A 13162-nucleotide genomic window follows, 5' to 3' on the forward strand; every position below is an offset into this window, starting at 1 on the left:
ATGTATAATATGGGATTCTGCCTTCAGTTGTGTGAATACAGTTGCGGCACACTACAATGATAATATTAGAGGCATATTCGATGTTTCATGGTTTCACACTATTTATAGTAACGTACATATCAGAGAGTGCACGTTAAAATGCGGATGCATGTCTCATTTCTAGCAGAGAACCATTCGCAAAGTAAGTTAGTGAGGGAGGCCATCACAGACAGCGCCATCGTCGGCGGCTTGGAGACGCTTCGGAGCGCCGTTGTCGTGGAAACGGTTGCTAGCTATAAACGGCGCGGCGGTCCCATGTAGCCGCAGTGGCCGCCAGCGTCCCCGCAGCATAGCACAGCACAGCACTCGCACAGCCTGAGCTAGCGTCGCTACAGACTCGTGTGTGATGCGGTGCGGTAGGCCTCCCAGGGGCAGCAGGTGAGTAGCGCGCACCGACAACTGTCGATGGGCACGTGCATGTACACTTGCGAGCAACGAGCTTGGCTGTCGCTCATGAGCTGTTCGGGTGAGAAACTGACGCGGAGAGCCTCGCTTGAGCATTCTATGAGCTACATTGGTCGCGAACTCGTATACTCGTAAGTGCACACGAACTTAAAAGGGGTTCATCCCCATCTCGCATGTCAACCACGAACCTTTTTGTATATTAGTGCTGTTTTGACGGGTGATTTCTCGTTTGTAAGACAGAGCTATGGTTAAGGCTGACATGCACAAAATTTTCGGTTCTTAAACACAAACACATCTGCAACAGTCAACTTGCCATGGGTTGTTTATTAATTCCGCACTTTCTCTCGGAATTCCACGCATTTTCTTCATTCATATTTAACAAATTTCTGTTGTTTATCTTTTCTAACCTTTTACTTTTAAATGTGTTTTTATTTCATTTCTTAAGGATGTCATTACTGACAGCACTTGTTGTACATGGTGGACTTACACAATGCTTGTTCTGTACATTTACGAAGTAGTACAATGTACGATGTTAAAACTAATGTGTCTATAGTTGTTCCTAAGAGCATTTGTGTCGGAAATTAACCAGTTGACTTTCACTTCCCCTATCGCTCCTTTTCACATTTATACTACCGGCATCTTCACGACTTTCCTCTCCCTTTGAAGTACTTCAACGCCTTGTGTATATACATCTTTGATATAAAGTGTAGAAACAAGATTAATTACTCAAAGAATGCCATTTCTAAAATACGTAATGACTAAGAAAGAGTATTTTCACTTACCTGAGGCTTCATACAAATTAAATAAATCAGGACGTTGCTGCAAACTATATTAGAGAAAAGTTCTGTTACTGACTACCAAGAAAATTCCAATAGACTATACTCGTATATGTATTTAGCCACATAATTCAAATGACTACAGCCTTCTATAAATCCAAATGCTATGATTAATTACTGCATCCCTTGTAGAAGAAAGTATGTAAATACATTCACAATTTAAGTTCCCGTGTTAATATTATACGCTTATGTAACGAACTTATGTTGCTTCATACTACGTAAGCATACATCAGTGAAACATAACTGGGTACGTCACATGTTATTTGACACTGTAAGTACACACTAAAAAGGCCGTCTGTTTCGTTCTACTTCTAGTGCAATTTTTCCTTGATTCGAGAAAGGACTTTTGTTTTCAAAACAGCATTTTTCGTGTTCTTATAAACCAAATATTCAGTTCGGGGAAAGATAAGCACAGTAGTGCCCACAGATTCATTATTTTAAAGCGTTAGAGTTTCTAAACAGTAACAGCATGTGCGAGTAACCATAACAGAAGAATTACACAAATCATTGGAAACGGTTAAGTCACATTCCACAGATTAAGTATCTGTTGCGTCCACTCATGTAATACTAATGACATTCCTTCATCTGTATATATAGTCAACAAGGCGTCCATGAAACCCTATATTTTCATGCCAGAAAACTATGTTGTGTCATCAATCACGGTCTGGTTGTACATGCGGCCTTTGTTACATCATAAGCCTCGATTAGGAAAATACCGAAGATAAACTCAGATTTGAAAGTCACACAGATCATGCTAATGATAAAAATAAATCGAATTCCGGCGTTCCAGTTATTTGTTACATGGCACTGTAGTCACACTAACAGGCGTAAAACCTACCAGCTGTCGTGTAGTGACCACATGAACTGTAATTGAAGTATGCTGCTGTTGTACAGCGGACGTAGTGTTCTCTTTAGATGCACGAGTTTTCGTTCTTGCACAGAATCACAACTGTGATTCATGCGCATTTAGTGTACAAAGTAACACTATGTCGATATTCATTGATACTAATCTCTACGATCTTTGACTTCCGTGGCGTTCATCACGCCTAGTACGCGGTACGCTTTTTTTCAGGATTTGGAAAATTGTAGTTAATATTGAACTTCCTGGGGTTTGCCCGTCGTGACGCCACAGTCGTCAAGGTAACGTAAGTGAGGAACGTCGCGTTCACGATCTGTCCCTGAACCGTGAAAGCTATGTTTTGTGTGTTTTAACTGTCTGAGTATCGCATTCTCTGAGACGGAATGTGGGGAAAAGCTCAGCATTTGCCTAAGCGAGCGTGGGAAACAGCCTAAAAGCCACGCACAGTCTGGCTAGTGTTCTTGTTCAGGGTAGCTAATCTGGTGTTCGTGTCCGACTCGAGCCTGACTCATCTCTTTGTCTCATGCGCTAGCGCGCTGCACTTCACGCTATGCGAGCAGGTCCCAACCATCATGACAATAATTAATTTAATGTGGAAGTACATTACAACAAATATTCTCCGAACAGTTGTGGATCACTGGGGTGATTCCCTCGATCCTTTACTCGCCACTCCCACTCTCCTCGCCCTATCTGCATCCTCCTCCTTCCTTCTCAGCATTCTCTCAACTCTGCCACTACGTTTCTCACTACCACCAATCCGGAACTCTTGGACCACATGGATATGCTGCCAGAAATATTCCTCGCGTTACTCCACAGATTAGAATGAACTTCATTCGATCACTAATATTTTATGAGTGATCAGTCCCCTAAGAGAGCGGACTTCTCAGTGTGGTGAAGCAGTGTTTGATAAGGACTATCAGTACACAGACTGTTAGAAAATGATATCTAAAAACTTCGAGGTACTGTCAAAGGTGCTGGGTTAGGTATGCAGGAGGCAACAAATCTCGACTGGGAACATCATAAAACTATGACATGAAAGATTAGGAGCATGAGCTTCTGTGCCCCACAGCCCATACCCCACATTACTTGATCTGAACCCGATAGATTTCTTTCTCTAGAGACAACTGAAGAGTGTTGGCTACAAAACTCGACTAGAATCGGAAGAGGATTTAGTTGTCAGTGTAAATGCTGCCAGTGAACATTGAAAATTGTCCCTCTGAGACTCGAATCTTTCAGTGAGAACATCTTCAGGCCGTATATGGTCGTGCCGCTAATTTAGAAGCAGGTACTTTGATCTCTTGTTATAATTGTGTTTGTTTCCTTTTGGCAGTAGCCCAGACAATGGTTAATATTTACACTTGTCTTCTTCCAAAAAACATAGAAAAATGTTTTTGAGCATCCTGTGCATTGTTACATACAGCTCTAATGACACTGAGATATTCCCGAAATCGTAAATACACCCCAACACAAAAAAAGAAAGAAAAGGACCCACCACTACGGAATCATCCCAAGGGGACGGATGTACGAAGAAGTGATGTACATGTACAGACAAAAAATGATTACGGTTTCAGAAAATTTTGTAATTTATTCAAGATAAACAGTTATACAAATTGCACGTGTAAATGTACGAAGAAGTGATGTACATGTACAGACAAAAAATGATCACGGTTTCAGAAAATTTTGTAATTTATTCAAGATAAACAGTTATACAAATTGTACAATTCAACAATGCGTTGGTCTACTCTGGCTCTTATGCAAGTAATTATTCGGCTTAGCATTTATTGAAAGTGTTGTTGGATGTCCTCATAAGGGATATCGTGCCAAATGCAGTCCAATTGGCGAGTTGGTTCGTCAAAATTCCTAGCTGGTTAGAGGGTCCTGCCTATAATTCTCCAAACGTTCTCAATAGGGAAGAGATCCGGTGACTCTGCTGGCAAGGCAGGGTCTGACTAGCACGAAGTCGAGCATTAGAAACTCTCGCCGTGTGTGGGCGGGCATTATCTTGTTGAAATGTATCCCCAGGATGGCTTGCCATGAACGGTAACGGAGCGGGGCGTAGAATGTTGTCCACGTATCGCTGTACTGTTAAGTGTGCTGCAGACGACAGCCGAAGGCCTTCTGCTATGAAAGGAAATGGAACGCCAGGGCATCACCCCTTGTTGTCGGATCGTATGGTGGGCGACAGTTAGGTTGGTATCCTGCCACTTTCTTGGTGTCTCCATAAACGTCTTCGCTGGTCTTCTGGCTCCGTTCGAAGCGGGACTCTCCAGGGAAGAGAATTCTACTCCACTGACTGAGATTCAAGGCCGAAGACGTGTCTGGTGATGCTCCAGACACAGGTGGGATACCAGCCCGGAGTTATTGAACGCAGTTTTCCGAAATTCCTTCACCAGGTAAGACGAATGGAATATTCCAGAATTTGAAACACGAACAGCTGCTAGAATGAGTTTCTTAGAAGTAGATACCTTAGGGGTTGCGAAGCAACTCAAATCGCTTGATATGGGCAAGTCTTCAGGTCCAGATTGTATACCGATTAGGTTCTTTTCAGATTACGCTGATACAATAGCTCCCTACTTAACAAACATATAGAACCGCTCGCTCACCGATAGATCTGTACCTACAGATTGGAAAATTGCACAGGTCGCACCAGTGTGTAAGAAGGGTAGTAGGAGTAATCCATCGAACTACAGTCCTATATCATTGACGTCCGTTTGCAGTAGGGTTTTGGAGAATATACTGTATTCAAACATTATGAATCACCTCGAAGGGAACGATCTATTGATACGTAATCAGCATGGTTTCAGAAAACATCGTTCTTGTGCAACACAGCTAGGTCTTTATTCGCACGAAGTAATGGCCGCTATCGACAGCGGATCTCAAGTTGATTTCATATTTCTAGATTTCCGGAAAGCTTTTGACACCGTTCCTCACAAGCGACTTCTAATCAAGCTGCGGGCCTATGGGGTATCGTCTCAGTTTTGGGACTGGATTCGTGATTTCCTGTCAGAAAGGTCGCAGTTCGTAGTAACAGACGGCAAATCATCGAGTAAAAGTGAAGTGTTATCAGATGTCCTCCAGGGAAGCGTCCTGGGACCTCTGCTGTTCCTGATCTATATAAACGACCTGGGTGACTATCTGAGCAGTTCTCTTAGGTTGTTCGCAGATGATGCTGTAATTTACCGTCTAGTAAGGTCATCCGAAGACCAGTATCAGTTGCAAAGCGATTTAGAAAAGATTGCTGTATGGTGTGTCAGGTGGCAGTTGACGCTAAATAACGAAAAGTGTGAGATGATCCACATGAGTTCCAAAAGAAATTCGTTGGAATTCGATTACTCGATAAATAGTACAATTCTCAAGGCTGTCAATTCAATTAAGTACCTGGGTGTTAAAATTACGAACAACTTCATTTGGAGAGACCACATGGATAATATTGTGGGGAAGGCGAGCCAAAGGTTGCGTTTCATTGGCAGGACACTTAGAAGATGCAACAAGTCCACTAAAGAGACAGCTAACACTACACTCGTTCGTCCTCTGTTAGAATATTGCTGCGCGGTGTGGGATCCTTACCAGGTGGGATTGACGGAGGACATCGAAAGGGTGTAAAAAGGGGCAGTTCGTTTTGTATTATCACGTAATATGGGAGAGAGTGTGGCAGATATGATACGCGAGTTTGTATGGAAGTCATTAAAGCAAAGACGTTTTTCGTCGCGGCGAGATCTATTTACGAAATTTCAGTCACCAACTTTCTCTTGCGTATGCGAAAACATTTTGTTGAGCCCAACCTACATAGGTAGGAATGATCATCAAAATAAAATAAGAGAAATCAGAGCTCGAACAGAAAGGTTTATGTGTTCGTTTTTCCCGCGCGCTGTTAGGGAGTGGAATGGTAGAGAGATGGTATGATTGTGGTTCGATGAACGCTCTGCCAAGCACTTAAATTTGAATTGCAGAGTAATCATGTAACTGTAGGTATAGATGTCGCCCGACAACCAGAAGCGAAGTGTGGGGTCAGCAGTGTCAAACGTTGTCAGTAACGTTGTCCTGGTGCTAATCGCACTGCGAAATGTCGTTTTCGACAGCGAGATGTGTGGGAACCAAAGCCCCAAGGAAGATGTGGTTTCATTAACACCCTTTACGCCGCCCACGAGGTCTCTTCGTGTCGATTCTGAACGCCGATTTGTCTGCAATGTTTTTCTTGGCCACCCATAGAAAAATCGCGTGTTTTCAACTCTGGATGTTGCGGTTCCGGCCTCCATATTGGAGGCGTCAAAAGAAGAGGTGAAATGTGGATAACAGGGTGTGCGACGACCTTATGATCATGCGACACGTCCACGGAGACGATGGGCAGTATTTTGGTGAAATATGGTGCCATTGTAGCATCATTAACCCACCCTATGCCTCACGTGAACTTCTGCAGTATGCACTTTTTTTTGCATATGTTGACAACTTGCTGTTGGAGGCATCGCCGAGCCCCAGGCTGACGTTGCAGGGTAGCACGCTTTTGTACCATTACAGACGTAGTTCGTAAGAACATTTGAGCCAAATTTCAAGCTTCTGCGTCGCAATGGGAAACATTTACGCGGATATGTTGGTTGTGTTGCTCATTGTAGATCCAATGACAGATGGAATCTCCGTAATTCAGAATCCTCTCGTGAGAGATAAATCACTTATAAACCTGATGTCGCAATTGCCTGAAAACTAGTTCAGTAACTTTCCTAGAATTGCCTGACCAGTCCATAGACATCTGGTGTCACATACCTCCGTAAAGCAACCAAGGACTTGTCGGACCCACGTCATGCAGAATCACTATTGCATTGCCTTCCAAGGGAGAACCAAAACGCAGTTAAGCACATTTTACCTCAGTCCTCTGTTGCTAACCTAACGGATAAAATCGTTTCTTCTGAGCACTATGGGAGTTAACAACTATGGTCATCAGTCCCCTTGAACTTAGAACTACTTAAACCTAACTAACCTTAGGACAACACACAACACCCAGCCATCACGAGGCAGAGAAAATCCCTGACCCCGCCGGGAATCGAACCCGTGAACCGGGGCGCAGGAAGCGAGAACGCTACCGCACGACCACGAGATGCGGGCTCGTTTCTTCCATCTACTTGTGAACAGAGTAAACTGTTCTGTGTGGGGACCGACCCATCATTCGCCAAAATGAGCGTGCTAAACCCCCTAAAAACCGAACTCTCGTTGGCCAATGTACAAGGTCAGTCGTTGTTTATCCGCCTAACCTGATTCCTTACATACTAGTGCGCTACACGTTAAGTAATTATAGTTGTTCTTTTTTCTACAGTTTCTGAACACATCAGGTGAAAAATCGAATATCCTCGGCAGACGTCAAGATAATACCGTGCAACACTGCCTTTAGACGTCGTAATCACCTCATATCGATGAAGAAAGTCTACAAGTTTCTTTGGGAATGCCACACCCAGCTGAGGCCAGAGTTTCACGCATAGATGCCGTGGAGCCATCAAAGAGTCTAGCCTTAATAATGGTTTTAATTCAGCGGTGAAGAGATTCCACAAGCTTCTTGAGGTATTCTATAAACTTCTGAAGACAATCATTGAAGATTAGAACACACACAGCTACCAAACGGCGGCGATGTTGACCAATAAGTCAACCACGGTACCGAACAGTCGTGGACTTTTCCTATGGGATAAATGGCGGTTGACTTGGCGGGACAGTGGAGGTGCGTTCGAGCGCCTCAGTATTCGTCAGACAAGCAGCGACTTCCTGCTGCACTACGAATACGGCTGTTAAGGTTTCATAAGATGAGAGTATGCCTGGCATACTTATCACAAAGATGTGGGCTCCGAGGATGTCCACTGTGACCTCATTAAATAGTCCAGTGTCACCATGGTATAAGAAATATTCCCAAAATATCACCGGAACATCTTCGGCCTGATTCATGGAATCAGTACTAGAAATAAGAATAATCTTCACAAGGATTTAAAGTCATTTTGTCTTGTACAAAAAGGTGTGCACTATTCAGGAACACACATTTTCAATAACTTGCCAGCAGCCATAAAAAGCTTAACAACCAAAGAAATTCACTTTAAGAGAAGTCTAAAGGATTTATTGGTGACCAACTACTACTCCACTGATCAATTTCTCAGTAAAAACCCTCTGCACAATTTCAGTGCAGTAATGTGTTCATTGTAAATAAGTATTATAGTAGTTGTATTACATATTTATTACCTTATAAATAAATAAATAAACTTTTTCATTTTAAATTCAGTGCATTAGTATTTGAAAAATGACTCTTTGATATAGTGTTCATTAAAAAATGACGACCACTCCACTTGGGAACTGTGGAATGGTACATTAGCTTATTTGTTTTAGTTGTAAATATTTGTCATGTATTGTTGTTTTTGTGACATGTTCCACATCATGGAGAACCTCCTCACTACGGATCAATTGGAATGAAAGTAAATCTAATCTAATCTAATCTAACTTCTTTTCGCCCCCCTCCCAACACACACACACAAATTGGGCAGTAGGTGCTATCCAGGCATTGCATCATTTGAAAAAAGGGAAAACCGCTACTCGTTGCAACATATTTCTCGCCTCCAGTCCCCCACTGTTCGTTAATGAACTTTTTGTCACAATAAAGGCATGCTGCTTCAAGTGTCGCTATGCGCAGTGGCCTCTTGCAAGGTACGCGACTCCAAAAGCCCCCGAAAGAATTCTCCTCCGGAGTGTTAGCTCGGAAGGAGCCTGAGATGGACCAGTATTCACTGAGAGCGTCAAATACTTTCGGGCTTGAAACCGACTGTCATTGACGAGCCGTTACACATGTCTACGACCGTTATCGGTTAGAGTATTTTTACGATCTACTCCCTTCTACATTTCTGTGGAAGGTGCACCATTCCTTGTAGGCACGCTGATATACGAACAACTCAGACAAGGTCATTCAAGCCGTCCAAACACTATAGCTCCTTTCGTCCATTCTGTCACTTCTATAAGTCGGCTCATGTTACTGTGCTGATCCCACGGAACCGACACAACACTACACTGCCCTGACTTCTACATCTACATACATACTCCGCAATCCACCATACGGTGCGTGGCGGAGGGTACCTCGTACCACAATTAGCATCTTCTCTCCCTGTTCCACTCCCAATGAGAACGAGGGAAAAATGACTGCCTATATGCCACTGTACGAGCCCTAATCTCTCTTATCTTATCTTGGTGGTCTTTACGCAAAATGTAAGTTGGCGGTAGTAAAATTGTACTGCAGTCAGCCTGAAATGCTGGTTCTCTAAATTTCCTCAGTAGCGATTCACGAAACGAACGCTTCCTTTCCTCTAGCGACTCCCACCCGAGTTCCTAAAGCATTTCCGTTACACTCGCGTGATGATCAAACCTATCAGTAACAAATCTAGCAGCCCGCCTCTGAATTACTTCTATGTTCTCCCTTAATCCGACCTGATAGGGATCCCAAACGCTCGAGCAGTTCTCAAGAATAGGTCGCACCAGCGTTCTATAAGCGGTCTCCTTTACAGATAAACCACATCTTCCCAAAATTCTACCAATGAACCGAAGACGACTATCCGCCTTCCCCACAACTGCCATTACATGCTTGTCCCACTTCATATCGCTGTGCTATGTTTAATCGCTGTGAACGTGTCAGGCGCTACACTACTAATGATGTATTCAAACATTACGAAATTCTTTTTCTTACTCATCTGCATTAATTTACATTTATCTATATTTAGAGTTCGCTGCCATTCTTTACACCAAACACAAATCCTGTCCAAGTCATCTTGTATCCTCGTACAGTCACTCAACGACGACACCTTCCCGTACACCACAGCATCATCAGCAAAGAGCCGCACATTGCTATCCACCGTATCCCAAAGATCATTTATGTATATAGAAAACAACAGCGTACCTACCACACTTCCCTGGGGCACTACAGATGTTACCCTCATTTCCAACGAACACTCACCATCGAGGACAACGTACTGAGTTCTATTACATAAGAAGTTATAACAATGCTTTGCTACACGACTGGATATTACCAGTTCAGCACCATGTACAGCGCTCCAAAGTGCCCAGTCTGCTCTTTTAGTGATGATTAATACAGGGTGGTGCCGGGAAACGGGAAATTTCGAAATAACGTCATTTCCATGAATAAATTAATAAAACTAGTAATTATTTAACGAAAGTGAACGTATTCAGTATGCCATTATTCTGTATGTCTTTACAATCAAATTGTCCAAAAATGTCTCTTTAGTTTTTAAAGATGACATCGGGAAGATGTGCTCCCATTCAGCGTTCACACTCTAACAGCCTGTTATGAAAACTCTGGAATGCGCGGTGTAGCAAATCTTGGGGAACGGCAGTGATTTCGTTTTCATTGTTCTCCTTTCGTTCATGGATTGTTGCAGGACGTGTACGGTACACCTTGCCTTTAAGATATCCCCACAGGAAGAAGTTGCACACACTAAGATCAGGGGATCTCGCAGGCCACGCAATGTCACCGTTACGTGAAATAATGAGTCTTCCAAAAAATTGTCGAGCTGCTACCATCGGTTGTCGAGCAGTGTGTGACGTGGCTCCGTCCTCCTGAAACCACATGGTTTCGACGTTAAGATTAAGCTCGTACAGTCTCGGCGTAAAGAATGTTTGAAGCATTTCAACATATCGAGCGGATGTTACAGTCACAGCACTACCATCCTCACTTTCAAAAACTTAAGGGCCGATAACACCGTGACATGATATAGCACACTATACTGTGACCTTGGCGCTATGTAGTGGTCGCTGGTGAAACTCACAAGGATTGTCCTGGGCCCAATAACGAAAATTCTGTTTGTTCACGAATCCGTTCAGGTGGAAATGGGCTCCGTCTGATATCCATAAGTTACCAATGAAATTCGCGTCCTCGTCGATTTTAGCCAATATCTGGCTACTAAACTCCATATGTGACGCTGGGTCTCATTCATGTAAGTGTTGCACAATCTGCAACTTATAGGGATGGAAGCCTAATTCGTGCAATATTCTTTGTAATCTTCGTCGCTTAATCCCTAGCGAAGATGCATGCTGTTGAACGGAGCGGCGAGGACTTCTCTCGATTGCAGCTCTAGCAGCTGCAATGTTCTCTGGGGTACGTACCGTTGGAATGCCACCTGGAGATTTCTTTTTCGAGGAAGATCCTGTTTCTTCAAAATTACGCACCCACGTTGTAATCGCATGCGCAGGTGGGACACGTCCATGACGTTCAAGCTGGTAATGCTGTCGAAATGTTCTCTGCGCGGCAGTCGCACTATCACAATTTTTGTAAATCGCTCTCACAGCTACTGCACGTTCCGCACCAGTCCAATTCTCTACGATTACTAAATGGCAATGCGTTCACATCAACTGTGCAAAGTTTCGAACATCTGCCGGCGCTACAGTGCTGCCAACTGTAACGTTCAAAATTTCCCGCTCCCCTGCGTCGCCCTGTATTTAGTGCGGTAATCTTAGACAGATCAAAATTACCTGTACCTGAAAACCAGTAATAATGCACTTGTTTCCTGAAACAGTTCAGATTCGCACGAGTTCCGCCACAGCATGAAGAACGTTTAACACTCGGCGTGTTGACCACAACGTGTCTTTTAGTGAAACAGACGGTCGTCATTAAAAAAGAACGGAATGTAAAATGTGACGCATAATGGGCCCTTATATTAGGTGGAAATACGCTCTTAGCAAAGCATATATCTTCACACGAATATACGAGTTTTTCATAGCGAACTGAGGAGCGGTAAATTTAGCAGAATTTTCGCGCACTTTCGCCGGTGGCATAATTTAGGCAGCGAAGGTCGGCGGCGCGGCAGACCCACGTGACGCCAGCAGGCTCCGGCGGCTGTTCTGCACGTGTGCGCGAACCGCCAGCTGCCGACCGGTCGCCATTGCTGACAGACAGGATGTTCTCTCGCAGCCGGACTGCGGCAACGTTCCTGACGCGAAGCGGTCCTCTTGCCGTGTACCTGCCACCGTCTGCGCCGATCTTCGTCATGCCGCCTCTCTGAACGAGTCTCGAGCAGAAACCGTGAGAGAGTCCATTCGGCAAGCTACTCCAACGTCACCTCGGCTACAGGCCTGCGCGCACACGTGTGACGTCACATACTGATGGCCGGGTCTGTATCGGAACGCTACATCTACATCTACACTCCTGGAAATGGAAAAAAGAACACATTGACACCGGTGTGTCAGACCCACCATACTTGCTCCGGACACTGCGAGAGGGATGTACAAGCAATGATCACACGCACGGCACAGCGGACACACCAGGAACCGCGGTGTTGGCCGTCGAATGGCGCTAGGTGCGTAGCATTTGTGCACCGCTGCCGTCAGTGTCAGCCAGTTTGCCGTGGCATACGGAGCTCCATCGCAGTCTTTAACACTGGTAGCATGCCGCGACAGCGTGGACGTGAACCGTATGTGCAGTTGACGGACTTTGAGCGAGGGCGTATAGTGGGCATGCGGGAAGCCGGGTGGACGTACCGCCGAATTGCTCAACACGTGGGGCGTGAGGTCTCCACAGTACATCGATGTTGTCGCCAGTGGTCGGCGGAAGGTGCACGTGCCCGTCGACCTGGGACCGGTCCGCAGGGACGCACGGATGCACGCCAAGACCGTAGGATCCTACGCAGTGCCGTAGGGGACCGCACCGCCACTTCCCAGCAAATTAGGGACACTGTTGCTCCTGGGGTATCGGCGAGGACCATTCGCAACCGTCTCATTGAAGCTGGGCTACGGTCCCGCACACCGTTAGGCCGTCTTCCGCCCACGCCCCAACATCGTGCAGCGCGCCTCCAGTGGTGTCGCGACAGGCGTGCATGGAGGGACGAATGGAGACGTGTCGTCTTCAGCGATGAGAGTCGCTTCTGCCTTGGTGCCAATGATGGTCGTATGCGTGTTTGGCGCCGTGCAGGTGAGCGCCACAATCAGGACTGCATATGACCGATGCACACAGGGCCAACACCCGGCATCATGGTGTGGGGAGCGATCTCCTACACTGGCCGTA

The 13162-nt window shown here is 45.0% G+C and overlaps 1 protein-coding gene across 2 annotated transcripts in view; it reads left to right on the top strand.

Annotated features, from left to right (window-relative positions):
- Nucleotides 1-319: 319 nt before the first annotated feature.
- Nucleotides 320-13162, top strand: part of LOC126335436 (ras-related and estrogen-regulated growth inhibitor-like) — a 282684-nt gene continuing 269841 nt past the window's right edge. For both annotated transcript variants that reach the window (XR_007564869.1, XM_049998718.1), the window contains exon 1: nt 320-417. The gene's annotated coding sequence lies outside the window, so the exon portion shown is untranslated. The remainder of the gene's footprint in view (nt 418-13162) is intronic.

This window comes from Schistocerca gregaria, chromosome 2, assembly GCF_023897955.1.
Source record: "Schistocerca gregaria isolate iqSchGreg1 chromosome 2, iqSchGreg1.2, whole genome shotgun sequence".
Lineage (NCBI taxonomy): Eukaryota > Metazoa > Arthropoda > Insecta > Orthoptera > Acrididae > Schistocerca > Schistocerca gregaria.